The 18,379-nt window shown below is 39.6% G+C and overlaps 1 protein-coding gene and 1 non-coding gene across 6 annotated transcripts in view; one reads left to right on the top strand and one right to left on the bottom strand.

The window, feature by feature from the left end:
* Positions 1-18,379, top strand: part of FAM168A (family with sequence similarity 168 member A) — a 214,151-nt gene that overhangs the window by 165,509 nt on the left and 30,263 nt on the right. The gene's annotated exons all lie outside the window — the stretch shown is intronic.
* Positions 4,535-4,641, bottom strand: LOC133065060 (U6 spliceosomal RNA). Its single transcript, XR_009694823.1, has one exon. It is a non-coding gene; the product is annotated as a U6 spliceosomal RNA (small nuclear RNA).

Here is an 18,379-nt window from a genome sequence, read left to right as displayed (position 1 = left end):
GATGCAGACCTAGAAAACAGACTTATGGACAAGGGCAGGGAAGAGGAAGGAGAGGGTGAGATGAGTGGAGAGAGTAGCATGTAAGTGTACACCCTACCATATGTAAAATATAGATAACCAATGGAAATTTGCTCTATGACTCAGAGAACTCAAACTCGGGCTCTGCAACAACCTAGAGGGGTGGGAAAGGGTAGGAGGTGGGAGGGAGATTCAAGAGGAAGGGGCAGACGTACACCTGTGGCTAATTCATGTTGATATATGGCAGAAATCATACCAAATATTGTAAAGCAATCATCAATCAATTAAAAAAAAAGTATGTTTGGACAGTGAGAACACAAACAGAAGCCCCTGCTGGGATGTATAAAGACCAAGAGAAATATGATCAAAGAGATCATCATTGGATTGATACTAGATCCACAATATTGAGGGATGAGTACTTGAGAAAAATGGAAATATAATTTGATAAGAGCTTTAAGAAAAGCCAGTTATAAGAGTAGCTAGAGGGACTTCCCTGATGGTCCAGGGGTTAAGAATCCACCTGCCAATGCAGGGGACATGGGTTCAATTCCATGGGATCTTCCTAGGAAGATCCTACATACCTCTGTGACTAAGCCCATGGGCCACAACTACTGAACCTGATGCCCTAGAGCCTGTGCTCCACAACTGGAGATGCCACCGCAGTGAGAGGCCTGCACACTGCAATGGGGCAGGAGCCCCCATCTGAAACTAGAGAAAGCTCAAGCCCAGAAACGAAGACCCATTGCAATAAAAAAAAAAAAAAAAAAAAAAAAAAAGAGTAGCCAGAAGGGACCCCTAATCAGGTCTGGAGAGATGAAGATTATGGGAGACTTCTTAAAGAAGGGAATAAAGTGAAGGGCAAGGGAAGGACAATCTGAGCACTGGGGGTAGCCTGAATAGTGATAGTTGAATGGAGTATGCTAGAATAGTTGTGTGTTCGGTATTGGTGAAGTACCAGGCCAAGATTGGCAAAAGAGGAAATAATAGGAGCCAGAATTGGAGAGTCTTTATGTCTTGCTAAGAAAATTTGTAACTTAATCCTTAGCAATAACCTTTATCCTTGTTTGAATACTTGTTTGAAACTTTATCTTTGACCACCAGAGTAGCAATTTTGAAAGATCTCTCTGGATGAAGATGGATGGATTGGAGAGAGAGAAAATAGAGGTCAGAAGATAAGTTAGGAGGCCCTAAAAATAGTTTGGTCAAGTGATGTGATCAAGGAGTGGTATTTGGGATGGAGAGGAGAGGACATCTTTGAGACATTTTTAGATGGAACAGTGGCTTACATTCAGTAGACATTTAATATGTGTGGAATATAAATTAGTAAGTTAGGACTGGATGTTGGATTTGGGCAATAAGAGAAAGGAGGAATCTGGAATTATCTCAAGCTTCCTTAGGTGACAAGTTTGCACAGTTATGCCTTTTTCACTGAGTTCTTGGCAGTACTGAGGCCAGTGTGTCCCCTTTAAGATGTTTCTCAGATAATTTTCTCATAACACTTGAGGAATCTGCTTTTAATCTAGTGCTGGGATCCCCTGAGCCACCAGGGAAGCCCTCTAAATTTAATATAACTTGGTAATTACATGGCAAGGTGGTGCTAGTCTCATTTTACAGATTTGGAAACTGAGGTACAGAGTAGTTAAGTAACTTGCCTGGAATCATTCACCTACTCAGAGTTGAGAGAGATTCTTTTCTCTATAGCATGTAAAGCTCTTGAACTTCCCCTTGTGATTTCAACTGATTATAGGCCACAATAAAACAAACCATAAAATTTAGAAGATTGGATTGATCTGGTTACTCAGCTGTTAAGATGAGGCCATGAGTTAATTGTAAATCAGTGCAACTTCTAATTCAATCCAACAGACTGTACAGTATCATTTTCGTTACACAAAGAATGGTCTACTGATGCCTCCTTTGTGTTAAGAGGAAAAAAATTAAAACTCATAGAGAGAGTCCACCATTTCCCTACCATTCTTTTTCTTTATCAGATCTGGTTTCAGTCTTAACTGTCACTAAGATAACCATGAGCAAATTACTTATTTTTGCAGAGCCTCAGTTTTCTCACCTCTAAAAATATGGGAGATGTTCATTTAATAGTTGCTGTTAGTATTATTTTTCAAATGCACAAAGAGATTCAGGATTTGATAAGGATTATAAGTGCTTTCCCCAGGTCACATAGTAACTTAGTGGCATCTCTAAATAAGAAATGTGTTGAAATGGAAGCATTTTCTGGGGATCCTTGATCTGAGACATGGTTCATAATTTAGTTTATTGGAAAACCCAGTCCTGATCCAGAGACAGTACATTGTCTCTTTTTTCTAGACCTCTACACATTATTTTTCAACAAAAATGAGATTATATGCTCTGTTCTGTCCTGTAACACCTTAGTTTGTTTAAGGAATTATGAATTGTGTCATTTAGATTTGTTTTAGATAATGCTGTTAGTCGACATTGAGGTTGCTTTAACTTTCACTATTCATCAATAGCACAAAACAGAAATAACAGACTGAAAATAATGGAGAAATAAAAATGCAAAAGTGTGGGGACACTGATATTTACCCATTTTTAAAGAGACAAAAATGCTTTAAGAGGAGGAGCTAAGATGGTGGAGGAATAGGACAGGGAGACCATTTTCTCCTCCACAAGTTCATCGAAAGAACATTTGAACGCTGAGCAAACTCCACAAAAATGCTTTAAAATGCACAAAAGGTTGTAATACACAATATACACACAACTGCATACAAAAAGTTTTCTGTATTCAAAGCATAATAACTACCTGTATTCAAAGGCATCACTGACTCAATGGACATGAGTTTGAGCAAGCTCAGGGAGTTGGTGATGAACCGGGAAACCTGGCGTGCTGCAGTCCATGGGGTCACAAAGAGTCAGACACGACTGAGCGACTGAACTGAAAGCATAATGACTGGTTCAGTGTTTCTACAAAAAAACACACTAAGATGGCTTTTGACTAGCCTCTGCTTGGCCAAATGGTGATAGGTCTACTCATCTGGAGCCATGTAAGGGAAAGGGAAAAGCAGGAGTGAGGGACATGATTGAAGACTGAGAAGCTTTTCATTAAGTAGTCTTAAAATCTACAGGCAAATGCAACCATTTTCAAAAGTGGTAGGGGACTAAAGCACTTACCGCTCTGTGCCAAGTATTTATGCTAGGTATTTTGCATGCTCCCTCTGTTAATTTTGAATCCACACTTGCCTCCCTTCAGAGCCCCTGTTGTTCCTACTGGATTATGACGGCTACCATAGGACGTCCAGAGCAGGAAACTCCTCCTGACTGTCAGTAGGAATATTGAGATGGGTGTCTACAAAGCAAGTTCAGGACTTCCCTGCTTTCTTCCCTAGCTACTCACATGCAGATATAGGAGAAGGAAAGAGGCACTGGTCCCAACATAAAGTGTTGTTGTTGTTCAGTCGCTCAGTTGTGTCCAACTCTTTGAGACCCCATGGACTACAGCATACCAGGCTTCCCTGTCCTTCACTATCTCCCAGAGTTTGCTCAAACTCATATCCATTGAGTCAGTGATGTCATCCAGTCATTTCATCCTCTGTCACCCCCTTCTCCTCTTGCCCTCAATCTTTCCTAGCATCAGGGTCTTTTCCAGTGAGTCAGCTCTTTGCATCAAGTGGCCCGAGTATTAGAGCTTCAGCATCAGTCCTTCCAATGAATATTCAGGGTTGATTTCCTTTAGGATTGACTGGTTTGCTCTCCTTGCTGTCTAAGGGACTCTCAGGAGTCTTCTCCAGCACCACAGTTCAAAAGCATCAGTTCTTTGGTGCTTAGTCTTCTTTATGGTCCGACTCTTAAAATCTGTACATGACTCAAAAAAACATACAACAAACAAATAAATTATTGTCTATTTTTTTAAATACCAAAACAGAGGCTCTGAGAGTTGATTTGCCTAAAGTCACAGAGCTAATAAGTAAAAGAGCTGGGATTTGAATCTAGGTCTACCTATAAATGAAACTCCTGCTATCTCTAAAACACTGTGCAGTTTGTCTCAATTTGACACCTCCTCTAAATGTCCACAACAGTGTTACTTGTTTGTTTTTTCCCCAATTATTTTTATTAGTTGGAGGCAAATTACTTTACAATATTGTAGTGGTTTTTGCCGTACATTGACATGAATCAGCCATAGATTTACATGTGTTCCCCATCCTGAATCCCCCTCCCACGTCCCTCCCCATCCCATCCCTCTGGGTCATCCCAGTGCGCCAGCCCGGAGCACTTGTCTCATGCATCCAGCCTGGACTGGCGATCTGTTTCACACTTGATAATATACATGTTTCGATGCTGTTCTCTCAGATCATCCCACCCTCACCTTCTCCCATAGAGTCCAAAAGTCTGTTCTATACATCTGTGACTCTTTTTCTGTCTTGCATATAGGGTTATCGTGACCATCTTTCTAAATTCCATATATATGCGTTAGTATACTGTATTGGTGTTTATCTTTCTGGCTTACTTCACTCTGTATAATGGGCTCCAGTTTTATCCATCTCATAAAAATATGGAACGCTTCACGAATTTGCGTGTCATCCTTGCGCAGGGGCCATGCTAATCTTCTCTGTATCATTCCAATTTTAGTATATGTGCTGCGGAAGCAAGCACAACAGTGTTACTTGTTTGAATCAACACTAGGGGAAGGTACATGGTCTGAACAAAAATAACACTCTACTTAAAATTCTCTCTTGTAACTAACTCAGAATTGCAGCAGCCTCTCCAATCCAGAAGCCAGACCAAATTGGAGGGAAAGGGAGTCAGGTTAGTTGCTAAAATTCTTTTTGTCCTTCTTCCCAGTTGTCCTACAGCTCTTTGTATTTTCCTCTTTGACAGCCTTTTTGGGAAGACACCGAATACCAGCGTTACTTAAATGTCTTTCTCATAGAGGAAAGAGTTCATAGAGGGCAAAGATTGTCTTTTCATTTTGCACTTATTGTAGTACCTAAAGCATAATAAGTGGTAAAGTACTTATTTATTTAATTGAATTGACCATAGCTTGTTTATTAGCTCACTTTTGAAGGCAATCACTCAGGTATTAACTTTTAATATATATACAATTCCAAAAAGGTTGAATTTCTGGCCTTCTAGCCCACAGCTAATTCAAGCACTGGGAAAGGGCTAGCTAAGAAAGTCTAAAAGGTTGCAGGCTTTAGGATGATAAAATGAATGTAAGAGTGTTAACTACCTGAGCATAAATAAAGATGCATTTAGATCTATGCCCCTAATTTCCTCCATTTTTAAGGAGGAGAAATATCTTTCCTTCATTTGAAATGGAAAATTCGTCTATATCCTCCTACTTCTTCAGGCTGTCATAGCCACTCTGTTCCTTTACTATCAACATTTTTACTTACATTTTAACATAGCCTACTGTTCCAATAGCTTCACTAAATCTGCTCTGTATCCAGTTAAAAAGCAGTATTGTCATATTTTTAAAATTTTTTAAAAAGATTCAATAATTTACTATCTATAGGAGATCTATTTTAGATTCACAGATACAAAAAAGTTGAAAGTAAAAGAATGGAAGAAGATGATGTAACAGGAACCATGAGAAAGCTCGGGGGGGGGGGGTATACTATTATCAGACAGAATAGACTTTAAAATAACAAAATGTTACTGGAGATAATGAAGGACATTTTATAATAATGAAGGAGTCATTCATGAAGATAAAACAGTTATAAACATATACTTCATAACAGAGCCCCAAAATACATGAAATAAAAGCTAACAGAAATGAAGGCAAAAGACAGTTCAACAGTAGTAGTTGAAGACTTCAGTACCTCTCTTTCAGTAATGGGTTGAACAACTATGCAAAGGATCAACAAAGAAATAGAAGACTTATACAGCACTGTACACCAACTACACCTAACAGATATCTGTAGGACACCCCAACAATAGTCTTTGACAATCAGAAGAATTTAATTATTTTCTAGTACACATATAACCTTCTCCAGTATAGACTATGTGCTAGGCCATAAAACAACTCTCATTTAAAAGAGTGAACTCATACAGATTATGTTCTTCAATCACAGTGGATTAGAATTATAAATCAATAATAAGTTTACAATTTAGTGACAATTAAATAACGTGCTCCTGAATAATCAGTGGGCCAAAGAAGAAATCGCAAGGGAAACTAGAAAATACTTGGAGATGAGTGAAATACACCTGACCAAGACTTACAGGATATAGCTAAAGTAGTACTTAGAAGGAAATTTATAGTTATAAAAGCCTATATTAAAAATGAAGAATAACCTCAACTCAGTAACCTAACCTCTTACCTTAACACTCTGGGGGAAAAAAGAGCAGACTAAACCTTAAGCAAGACAAGGAAATAATAAAGATTAGAGCAAAAATCAGTGAAATTTAAAAAAAATTTTAAATCAATAAACCAAAAGTTGTTTCTTTAAAAAGAGCAACAAAATTAGCAAACTTTTATGTAGACTGATTAAGAATAAAAGAGAGAAGACTTAAGTTACTAAAATCAGGAATGATATAGGGAGCATTACTACTGACTTTACAGAAATAAGGATTATAAGGGAATACTATGAACAGTTGTATGACAACAGATCATATATCTAGGTGAAATGGATGAATTGTATATGGCCCCTGACTTAATAATGATGGTTTGACTTGGGATGTTTCACCTTTGCAATGGTGTGAGAGTGTTACATATTCAGTAGAAGCTATACTTCAGATTTTGAATTCTGACATTTTCCTGGGCAAGCAACACACAGTATTGTAGTTTCTCATGATGCTGGGCAGCAGCAACGAGCAGCAACTCCCAGTCAGCCACATGATCATGTGGATAACAACCAGCACACTTAAAACCATTCTGTACCCATACAACCATTCTATTTTCAACTTTGAATACAATATTCAATAAATTAACTATGTAATACTTTATTTTAAAACAGACTTTGTGTTAGATGATTTTGTCCATCTATAGGCTAATGTAAGTGTTCCAAGCATATTTAATTGTAGGCTGCTGCTGCTGCTAAGTCGAATCAGTCGTGTCCGACTCTGTGCGACCCCATAGACGGCAGCCCACCAGGCTCCCCTGTTCATGGGATTCTCCAGGCAAGAACACTGGAGTGGGTTGCCATTTCCTTCTCCAATGCATGAAAGTGAAAAGGGAAAGTGAAGTCGCTCAGTCGTGTCCGACTCTCAGCGACCCCATGGACTGCAGCCTACCAGACTCCTCCATCCATGGGATTTTCAGGCAAGAGTACTGGAGTGGGTTGCCAGTGCCTTCTCTGAATTGTCGGCTAGGTTACACTATCATGTTTGGTAGATTAAATATATTAAATGCACTTTAAAATTAAACTTAAAATATTTTCAACTTATCAGGACGTAACCCCACCATAAGTCAGGGAAGATCTGTCCTAGAAAGACAACCAACCAACCAACAAACTTCCCACAAAGAAAAGCCCAGGACAGGATAGCTTCATTGGTGAGTTCTAACAAATATTTAAATAATAATTAACACTAACCCTCCTCAGACTCCTCCAAAAAATAGAAGAGGGGGGAATCATTCTATAAGGCAAATATTGTCCTGATACCAAAACCAGACAAAGACATCATAAGAAAACCACAGACCAATATCCCATAAATATGAAAGTCCTCAACAAGATACTAGCAAAATGAGCAATAACTTATAGAAATGGTTATATTATATACTACAACCAAGTGGGGTTTATCCCAGAGGTGCAAGAGCCACTCATAATAGGAAAATCAATCAGTGCAGCACACCATATTAAAACATTAAAGTACAGAATTCACATAATCATCTCTATAGATGAAGAAAAAGTTTTTGACAAACTCTGATACCCTTTCATAATTTAAGAAAACAAAGAAATAAACAAGCACTCCAGCAAACTAGGAATAGAAAGAACTTCCTCAGCCTCATAAAGGACATCTGTGAAAAGCCATGGCTATCATCATACTTAACAGAAAAGGACTGAATGCTTTTCCTGTAACATTGTGAACAGGACAAGGATGTCCAGTCTCATCCCTTCTATTGAACATTGTGCTGGGGCAGCTGGGCAAGAAAATGAAATAAAAAGTCATCCAGATTAGAAAAGAAGAATTAAAACTGTCTGTATTTGCAGATGAAGTGATTTGCATATAGAAAATTCTGAGGAATCCATGCAAAAACTATTAGAACTAGTAAATGTGTTCAACAGGGTTGCAAGATACAAGATCAATACACAGAAGTCAATCTATACAGTTGTAGTAAACAATCCAAAAATGAAATTATGAAGCAATTCTGTTTATAATAGCATCAAACAAAAAAGGAATAAATTTAACAAAAGCATAAAATTGTTTACTCTGAAAACTGCAAAACATTCTTTAAAGAAATTATAAATCTAAATAATGAGAAAAATGCCCCATGTTCATGGATTGAAATATTGAATATTTTTAAGATGGTGATACTTCCCCAGTTGATCTCCAGGTTCGACGCAATCCCTATCAAAATCCCAGCTGACTTATTTGCATATTTTGACAAGCTGTTCCTGAAATTCACACAGAAATTCAAAGGATCCGTATTAGCCAAAACAGTCTTGAAAAAGAATAAATTTGGAGGACCCACACTTCCCAATTTCCCAGAGTTATTAAAAAGCTACAGTAATCAAGACCACATGGTTCAGGCATAAGGATAGATGTATGGATCACTGGAATTGTATCGAGTATCCAGAAATAAGCCCTTGCATTTACAGTCAGTGACTGTTTAACAAGGGTACCAGGAACAATTCAGTGGAGGAAAGAATAGTCTTTTCAACATATGGTGCTGGGACAAGTAGATAATCCACACATGAAAGAATGAAATAGGACGCCTGCTTTACACCATATGCAAAAATTAACTCAAAATCGTTCAAACACCTAAATATAAGAGCTTGAACTATAAAATTCTTATAAGAAAACTTGGAGATAAATCTTTGTGACCTTAGATTTGGCAAGGGTTTCTTAGATATGACACCAGTAGTACAAGGAGCCAAAGGAAAAAAATATATAGATTGGATTTCATTAAAATTAAAAAAGCTTTTGTACTTCAAAGGACACCATCAAGAAAGCAAAAAGACAGTCCACATATTTGGGATAAAATATTTGCAAATTACCTGGCTAATAAGGGACATATACCTGTGTCTATATGTCAAGAATTCTTACAACTCAGTAATAAAAAAACCCAATTAAATATGCAAAGAATCTGAATAGGCAGTTATCCAAAGATGATGTACAAGTGGCTGATAAACATAGGAGATGTTTAACATTAGTCATCAGGGAAATGCTGATTCAAAACTACAGTGAGATTCTGCTTAATACCCTTAAAGTGGCTGTAATTAAAAAGGCAGGTAGTAACAAGTGTTGGCAGGCATATGGAGAAATTGAAACTCTCATAGACTGCCTGTGGGAGTGTAAATCTGGTATAGCCATTTTGGAAAACAGTGTGGCTGTTCCTCAGATGATTTCCTATCTCTATGGCCTTGCTTATACTGTTCTTTTTATTTGGGAATGCCAATCCTTTTATCTTTGCCTGTCAGAATCCTGCCTGTCCCACAAAGACCAGCTCAGATTACAATTTCCCAAGCCTATATTCTTAGGTTCTGCTAGGTTGTGTGTCTCTTTTTAGTATTAAAACATTGCCTTTCAAAATGCTTTTACTGATTCCCATTGTTTCACATTCTTCCTAACACTCGATACTGTCAGACTTATTTGTTAATGTTTGTTAGTCTGATAGGTTTGAAGTGATATTATATCCCATCTACTTGAGTTTTGCTGATTACTAGTGTCTTTGAACATCTTTTTATTTTTTCCTCCATCTCCTGAGTCATTTGAGTAATTTTTTTTCTGTGAATTGCATGATGAGATTCTGTTGGCTTATTTTCATTTTCTTATTGATTAATATGAGTTCTTTATTCTGGATACTAGTTCTTTTTTCAGTTCAGTTCAATCGCTCAGTCATGTCCAACTCTGTGACTCCATGGACTGCAGCACGCCAGGCCTCCCTGTCCATCACCAACTCCTGGAGTTTACTCAAACTCATGTCCATTGAGTCAGTGATGCCATCCAATCATCTCATCCTCTGTCATCCCCCTTTCCTCCCACCTTTAATCTTCCCTAGCATCAGGGTCTTTTCCAATGAGTCAGTTCTTCACATCAGGTGGCCCCAGTATTGGAGTTTCAGCTTCAGCATCCATCCTTCCAATGAATATTCAAGACAGATTTCCTTTAGGATGGACTGGTTAAATCTCCTTGCAGTCCAAGGGACTCTCAAGAGTCTCCTCCAACACCATAGTTCAGAAGCATCAGTTCTTTTTTAGATGTGTGATAAATATCTTTTGTCACTCTGTGCTTGTTTTTTAACTGTTTATATTATTATTATATATTATAATAGCATCTTGTCATACAGATTTAAATTTTGATAAGTTAAATTTATCAACCTTTTATGGTTTGTTTTGTTTGTTTTGGTCTCATCTAAGAAATACTTTCTAATCCCAGGGTCATTCTACTATTTTTTTCTAATAGTTTTAAACTTTTTGTTTCTTTAATTCAGGTCTTTGATCTTTCTGGAATTGGAGAAGTGTGAGGTGGGGATCTAATATTTTTTTCTTCACATGGAAAACCAAGTATCCCAGTAAATTTTACTGAATCTGAGCAAGATTCTTCCCTTTACCAGATCTTGTGAAACACAACAGTGAAATGAAAGAGTGAATTGATCTGGAAGGGAAAGGGACTCATGGACCAAATCATCAATTTGCAAAATTTCAACTGCTTTTTTCTTTTAAAAGATAAGTGCAGGGAGAGCAGAAATCTTGCACCAAACAATCTATAAAGTGCTGACTACCTCCCACCTGTCTTATACCAATAGATTTGGGGTGGGGTAGGGAGCAGCAGCTGGAGAAGGCAATGACAACCCACTCCAGTGTTCTTTCCTGGAGAATCCCAGGGACGGCGGAACCTGGTGGGCTGCCGTCTATGGGGTTGCACAGAGTCAGACATGACTGAAGCGACTTAGCAGCAGCAGCAGCAGGGAGCACCAGCAGCACACTCCTGGATAGGTGATTGGGACAGACTAGGTCATCTATTTTCCATTAAAATTTCTCTCATACTGGCAGACAGGGAACTTTGGAAATATTTTTTAGGTTTGTAAAAGAATGTTTTACCCTGAGCAATAGCACAGATTTACCTTATATGCTTGCTAAGTCGCTTCAGTCGTGTCCGACTCTGCGCAACCCCATAGACGGCAGCCCACCAAGCTGCCCCGTCCCTGGGATTCTCCAGGCAAGAACACTGGAGTGGGTTGCCATTTCCTTCTCCAAGGCATGAAAGTGAAAAGTGAAAGTGAAGTCGCTCAGTCATGTTCGACTCAGCGACTCCATGGACTGCAGCCCACCAGGCTCCTCCGTCCATAGGATTTTCCAGGCAAGAGTACTGGAGTGGGGTGCCATTGCCTTCTCCTAGGTATATGCTCTCTCTAAGTATATGCTTACTTAGGAGCAATTTTATTATTAGCTTTAATATAGCCCATTTTCTTATCTCTGTTTTTTGTGATTTTTTTTTCCACTAAAGACTTTATCAAGCTAAGTCTGGTCTGGTTTTAGCATCCTTTCTCTTCTTGGCCAGCCATGGTGGATGACCCACAGGTTGGTGCCTCTCACCTGATGGGTGAGTTCTCCCCAAAGGTGCAGCATAACTGGAGCACAGTTGATTACTGGATAGTCCTCCTTTCTTGTTATCTCAGGGGGAGTTGCCTTGCCACAACTAAGAAAAGTGCTTCACTTACACCCTTATATCACCCTGGGGCTCAGCAGTGGGAGGCTGGTCGGGTGGGCTTTGAATCCATAGTATAGGCAACCTCAGATTCAGGTCAATGGGCTGATCTGGAGCCAGCACTGCCGGGCTGCTGCCTCCTGCTGTCGACCTACATTCTCACCAGGATAGCACTCCTAGCAGCCAGGCCTCCAAACTAGTAAGAGCAATTAAGATTTAGGCCTTTTTTCCCCCTGGAACTCACAGATTCAAGGGTCCATTTAATTTTTCTTTCCTCCTGCTTATTAAAGAAAAGAGAGAAAAAGCCCACAAACTGCAATTAAAGTATTTCCCATCTTTACTTTGTAGCCTGTCAACTCAAAGCAGTAAAAGCAATTTTGCTATCAGGATGAAGTTTTGTGAGCTCTGTCTCCTAAACATCTTTGTAGTTTCCCTCTCTTTGTCCCATTGTTACTGTTTTAGCTTTGCCTTTGGGCTGTTGCCACAACTTCCCATCTGGTTCCTCCTCCTCTGATCTCATCAACTCCGAACCCCTTTCTATATTGCTACTAGAGTAGTTTTTATAGAACACAAATCTGAAACTCCCCAGTTTAAAATCCTCCAATGGATTCTTTTTGTAAACTAATTAATTTAATTTTGGCTGTGCTGGGTATTCGTCGTTGTGTTCAGGCTACTTTTCATTGAGGTGCACAAGCTTCTCTTGTTGTGGAGCACAGGTTCTAGGCAGCACAAGATTCAGTTTGTGGCATGAAGACTCTAGAGCTCGAGCTCAGTAGTTATGGCACACAGGCTTAGTTGCTTCTCAGCATGTGGAATCTTCCTGGACCAGGGATCAAACCCATGTCCCCAGTATTCACAGGCAGATTCTGTACCACCACCGTCAATAGATTATTTACTGATAAACTCTTACCCACACTCTATAAACCCAGTCATGCTGAACTGTTTGCTATTTGCCTGATATGGCATATGTTTTTATGCCTTCATGCATGAAATTAATATATATTTCTTTATCCCTACCCCACACACCTCTGACAGGCTCATCTTATTCATTGTTCAAGGCCAATTAAAATGTTTCTTCTGAAAAGCTATTCCCAGTCATCTCAGACCTGTTCTTCACTTCCTCCTCGGCATTTCACTAACATGCCAACCTTCTCTGATTTTATATCATATATATTGCCTATAGATAGATTAATATAAATTACCTATATTATTTCCCTGTTGCGCTGTAAGCTCTATGTAGAGAACCTTGCACCATGCTTATTAACACAATAAGCATTTGCTCGATGCTAACAGTGCTGATGGATAATGATGAAGAAATCTGGATTAAGTCACTTTAGGCCTTCACTGACCACTTACTACCAGTCTTATTATGTCAATTCAGTTTTTTTTTTAAGGGAAAAAAAGAGTGATCAAAGCAGGAAGAAGATGAAATTATTTTAAGGGAAGGCAATTTTTAAATTGGGAAGTCTGGCCAAAGATGGGTGGTCAGGACAGGGAAGAGTTGAAAGAATTGAGTCTGGATTTGAACAAGAAAAAATTCGGGAAGAATGACTGATATCATATCTGTGGATTGTTGTGCTGGAGCAGGGGAAACAGACATGTTCTGTGAGGGTGGAACTAGGACCTGTAGTTTGGAAGCTGTTCAGGGTTAGATTCCTTCCAAGGTTGATTTTTAGTGCAAAGTAAAGAAATTTCTTAGCCTCCAGAGCTCTTCAGAAGAAGCTTTGACTGCCTGAAGAGGTTCTGAATACACCATCATTAGAAGGTGTGCTGGCATAGGCTGTGTGACCAGCCATGTGGGCCACTATTGAAGATATTCCAGTGCTGGATGGCAAATTGGACTCAGTCACCTCTAATCTCTCTTCTAACTCTATAATTCAGTGCTCCTGTGATGCTTGTCAGTAATGTGAGCATGGTCTATATTAGGACACCGAGTGGGAACAGAATAGCTTTTAAAAAAAAACAACCTGAACCATCTTTGATCAAAGCAATTCTCCTGAGTAATTTCCTGTTTTCTCAGGTTTCGAATCTGAAATAAGAATGTTGGCGAAGAAAATAGCAGCCAAATCCAGAGGTTTACGCAAAGCAGACTTGTGTTTTGAGGGAGGTTGGTAGAGTGGACTTTGTCTCATTCAGCCAGCCCAGTTCTGTAGCCACTCTTTTTACTAGTTGTGTAAGATAAATCTAAGCTTCAATATCCTCATCTATAAAATGAGACTAATAATACATTTCATAAAGTTAGGGTAAAATTAAATCAGATAAAGAAGTGCCTGATACAGTGCTCAGAACATATTACAAATTCAAAATATATCCTTCCTTTTGCCTTCTTCTTTCTCATTTTGAGAGAATTAAAGTGTTTGAAGTTTTTGTTTGTTTTTATTGTTTGGTTGTGTTGCTTATTTGGTTTTCTGGTTACCCCTAGGGTGGGAGGGACAGTTTTTTTTATTTTATTTGTGAGCTTCAGACCTGGAGTGTCTTCATTGCATAAGTGTCCCCCCTACTCACAGTGACAAAATCCTCTTTGTCTTCCTGACCCAAGGAGTTAGTCTTCTACTAGCTTTTTGATACACTGCTGTTTGTACTTCCTAAAGATCAAATCATTTCAGAAATGATTCCTCTTGAAAGTAATTTCTAATTTCCATATTAATCAAAAAATAGCTTTATATTTCTTCAGTCCTAATTCTAGTAACAGTAAAAGGGATTAGATTGTATTAACATCTATAAAGCAATTAAAATGTACACCTCAGAATCCCAGGAAACTTGATCACTACTGAAGCTTTTGAGGTACAAGAGAGAAAAGCTTATTTGTGGCCAGTTATTCTCATCACTCTTGACCTTCAAAAAATATAAATGCAGGAGGGGCATACTTGTTTCCAAGGAGCAAGTCCTAGTTATTTGGTAGGTGTGGAAAAAGCTAGTTCCCACCACTGATTTGGGCTTCACTTGTGGCTCAGCTGCTAAATAATCTGCCTGTAATGCAAGAAACCTGGGTTTGATCACTGGGTTGGGAAGATCCCCTGGAGAAGGGAAAGGCTACCCACTCCAGTATTCTGGCCTGGAGAATTCCATGGACTGTATAGTCCATAGGGTCACAAAGAGTCGGACACGACTGACCGACTTTGACTCACTCACCACTGATTTACTAAATAATCTTAGCCAAAAAATCACTTTACCTCTGTGAACCTTGATTTCCTTATCTACAACATGGGGGAAATAACGTTAGTGTTGTTTTGAGACTTGAGTGACATCAGTTCAGTTCAGTTCAGTCGCTCAGTCATGTCCAACTCTTTGCGACCCCATGAATCACAGCACACCAGGCCTTCCTGTCCATCACCAACTCCCAGAGTTTACTCAAACTCATGTCCATCGAGTCGGTGATGCCATCCAGCCATCTCATCTTCTGTCGTCCCCTTCTCCTTCTGCCCCCAATCCCTCCCAGCATCAGGGTCTTTTCCAATGAGTCAACTCTACGCATGAGGTGGCCAAAGTACTGGAGTTTCAGCTTCAGCATCAGTTCTTCCAGTGAACACCCAGGACTGATCTCCTTTAGGATGGACTGGTTGGATCTCCTTGCAGTCCAAGGGACTCTCAAGAGTCTTCTCCAACACCACAGTTCAAAAGCATTAATTTCATTGGTGGTATAGTGGTGAGCATAGCTGCCTTCCAAAAGCATTAATTTTTTGGCACTCAGCTTTCTTCACAGTCCAACTCTCGCATCCATACATGACCACTGGAAAAACCATAGCCTTGACTAGACAGACCTTTGTTGGCAAAGTAAAGTCTCTGCTTTTTAATATGCTGTCTAGGTTGGTCATAACTTTTCTTCCAAGAGTAAGAGTCTTTTAATTCCATAGCATGTGTTAAAGTATATTTTGTCTGAGTGGTAGATGAAACATCCATGTTGTATCACCATGCACTTCAGCAGATCCAGGCAGTCTTGGGGAACTGGGACTTGGAATGCACTCTGCTCACTTGGGTGGAGCAGAGCCTGTCCAGAGTCTTGGGAGTGTGCTGAGAAGACTTCAGCAGGGAATAATTGCAACCTAACAAGTGTTGCTATGTCCTGAAGCTTACCTTCTAGTGACAGAAGATGAGCAGTCTCCTGTAAGTAGGTAAACATATAGTATGTCAGGTTGTTAACCTCTGTGAAGGAAAACAAAGCAGGATAAGAAGCACAGAGACTAATGAAAGTTGAAGGTACTGTTTTAGAAAGAATGTATGATGACCTTTGAACAGAATTCCAGAAGGGAGGAAAGGGGAAGGGTGAAGGTTCTGAGATGGGGAAATGATTGACACGTTTAAAGAACAGCGCTGAGGCCATTCTGGCTGGAGTAGATTACCATGGAGGCAAGTAGTAGGGCTTTCCTGAAAGCTCAGCTGGTAAAGAATCCCTGCAATACAGGAGATCCCAATTTGATTCCTGGGTTGGGAAGATCTGCTGGAGAAGGGATAGGCTACCCACTCCAGTATTCTTGGGCTTCCCTGGTGGCTCAGCTGGTAAAGAATCTGCCTGCAATGCGGGAGACCTGCCTTTGATCCCTGGGTTGGGAAGATCCCCTGGAGAAGGGAAGGGCTACCCATGCCAATATTTTGGCCTGGAGGATTCCATGGACTGTATAGTCCATGGGGTTGCAAAGAGTCAGACATGACTGAGCGACTTTCACTTTCAAGTAGTAGGAGAGGAAGTTAAGAGGTAACCGAAGTCCAGGTGGGTCACTGAAAGGATTTTTTTGTGGTTGTCATGGGAAGCTATGTGGGGTTTAAAGAGAGGAGTGTTGTGATCTCATTTAACGTTTTAAGTGGTTGTTCTGGTTGCTGTGGGAGACAGACTGCATGGCAACAAAGAAGCAGAGAGACCAGTTAAGAAGCTATTGCAGTCATCTAGGTGAGAAATAATGATGACTTGGACTAGAATGGAAAGTATATAAGTAACAAGATATGGTCAGATTTTGAATATTTTCTGAAGGTGGCACTGAAAAGGAGTTGCTGATGAATTAGATGTGAATAGGAGAAAAAAGTAGAGTCAAAGATGGCTGTAAGATTTTTGGCCTGAGGAACTAGAAGAATGAATTGTCCTTTACTGGTGTGGAGAAAAAGCTTGGAGAACAGATTTGGAAGGTAGAAAGTAAATATTTAGAAGATAGAAAGTAAGTATTTAATTTTGAATCATAATTTAAAATACTAATTCCTAAGTTTTTGAACTCTTAACGGTTTGCCTGGCTCCTAGCACTTTGAGGTCTTACTAATTTAATACTTATACCAACCTATTAGGTAAATAATATTATTAGCCTAATTTTATAAATGGGGAAACTAAAGCACAGCAAATGGCCCAAGGTCACACAAATAATTAGTGATGTTCCTGGAATTCAAATCTAAGCTTAGATGTAGCTCCAGAGACCATACTCTTAGCCATTCTGCCATATAAACTTGATGTCTAGCAAACATCCAAGTGGAGATGTTGAGTAAGCAGTTAGATACTATATGAGTCAGGCGTTCAGGAGAAAAGTCCAATCTAGCTGTATGAAACTTAAGCGTAGGTAGTGAACATAAAAATGAAAAGATATGTTAGGGCCAATGACCATAAAGGGAGATATACTCACAAGAAGAAAAAATGATGAGATCAAGCTCTAAAACGCAACATAGCTTTCAGGTGTGGTTAACCTATCAGTCCTGCTTCTTAGATCCAGGGAGGGAACAAGCCAAGCTTCTTATGGATGTCCCCAAATGCTACCCTTCATCCTTCTGCCTGGAATGTTCTCCCTCCCCTTTTTTTTTGTCTACATCCAGGGACACCTAGTACCCAGTATAATCCCTGGCAGACAATAGGTAATAAATAAATGGTTGTTGAAGGCCCCTTCTCTTCTCACTTGACAGCCTTTGTCAGGCACTGTTCGGGATGCATTCCAACTGTCCACTTATCTGTTTTTCTCCTTCATTACTTGGTGACATTTTCAAGGCCAGGAATCCTCTTGATTTTGTTTTGTTTTTAAACCTTTCATAGCTTCAAAATACAACCCCTGAGTAATATCTTTATTGAGTTTCTACTCTCTGCCTTGGGGCTTCCCAGATGGCTCAGTTCAGTTCAGTCGCTCAGTTGTGTCCAACTCTTTGTGACCCCATGGACTATAGCACGCCAGGCTTCCCTGTCCATCACCAACCCCCAGAGCTTGCTCAAACTCATGTCCATCAAGTCAGTGATGCCATCCAACCATCTCATCCTCTGTTGTCCCCTTCTCCTTCTGCCTTCAATCTTTTCCGGCATCAGGGTCTTCAGGACTGATTTCCTTTAGGATGGACTGGTTGGATCTCCTTGCAGTCCAAGTCTTCTCCAACACCACAGTTCAAAAGCATCAATTCTTCGACGCTCAGCTTTCTTTATAGTCCAACTCTCACATCCATACATGACTACTGGAAAAACCATTAGCTTTGACTAGACAGACCTTTGTTGGCAAAGTAATGTATCTGCTTTCTAATATGCTGTCTAGGTTGGTCATAGCTTTTCTTCCAAGGAGCAAGCGTCTTTTAATTTCATGGCTGCAGTCACCATCTGCATTGATTTTGGAGCCCCCCAAAATAAAGT

This window comes from Dama dama, chromosome 1, assembly GCF_033118175.1.
Source record: "Dama dama isolate Ldn47 chromosome 1, ASM3311817v1, whole genome shotgun sequence".
NCBI lineage: Eukaryota > Metazoa > Chordata > Mammalia > Artiodactyla > Cervidae > Dama > Dama dama.
This window is presented reverse-complemented; position numbering and strand designations above follow the sequence as displayed.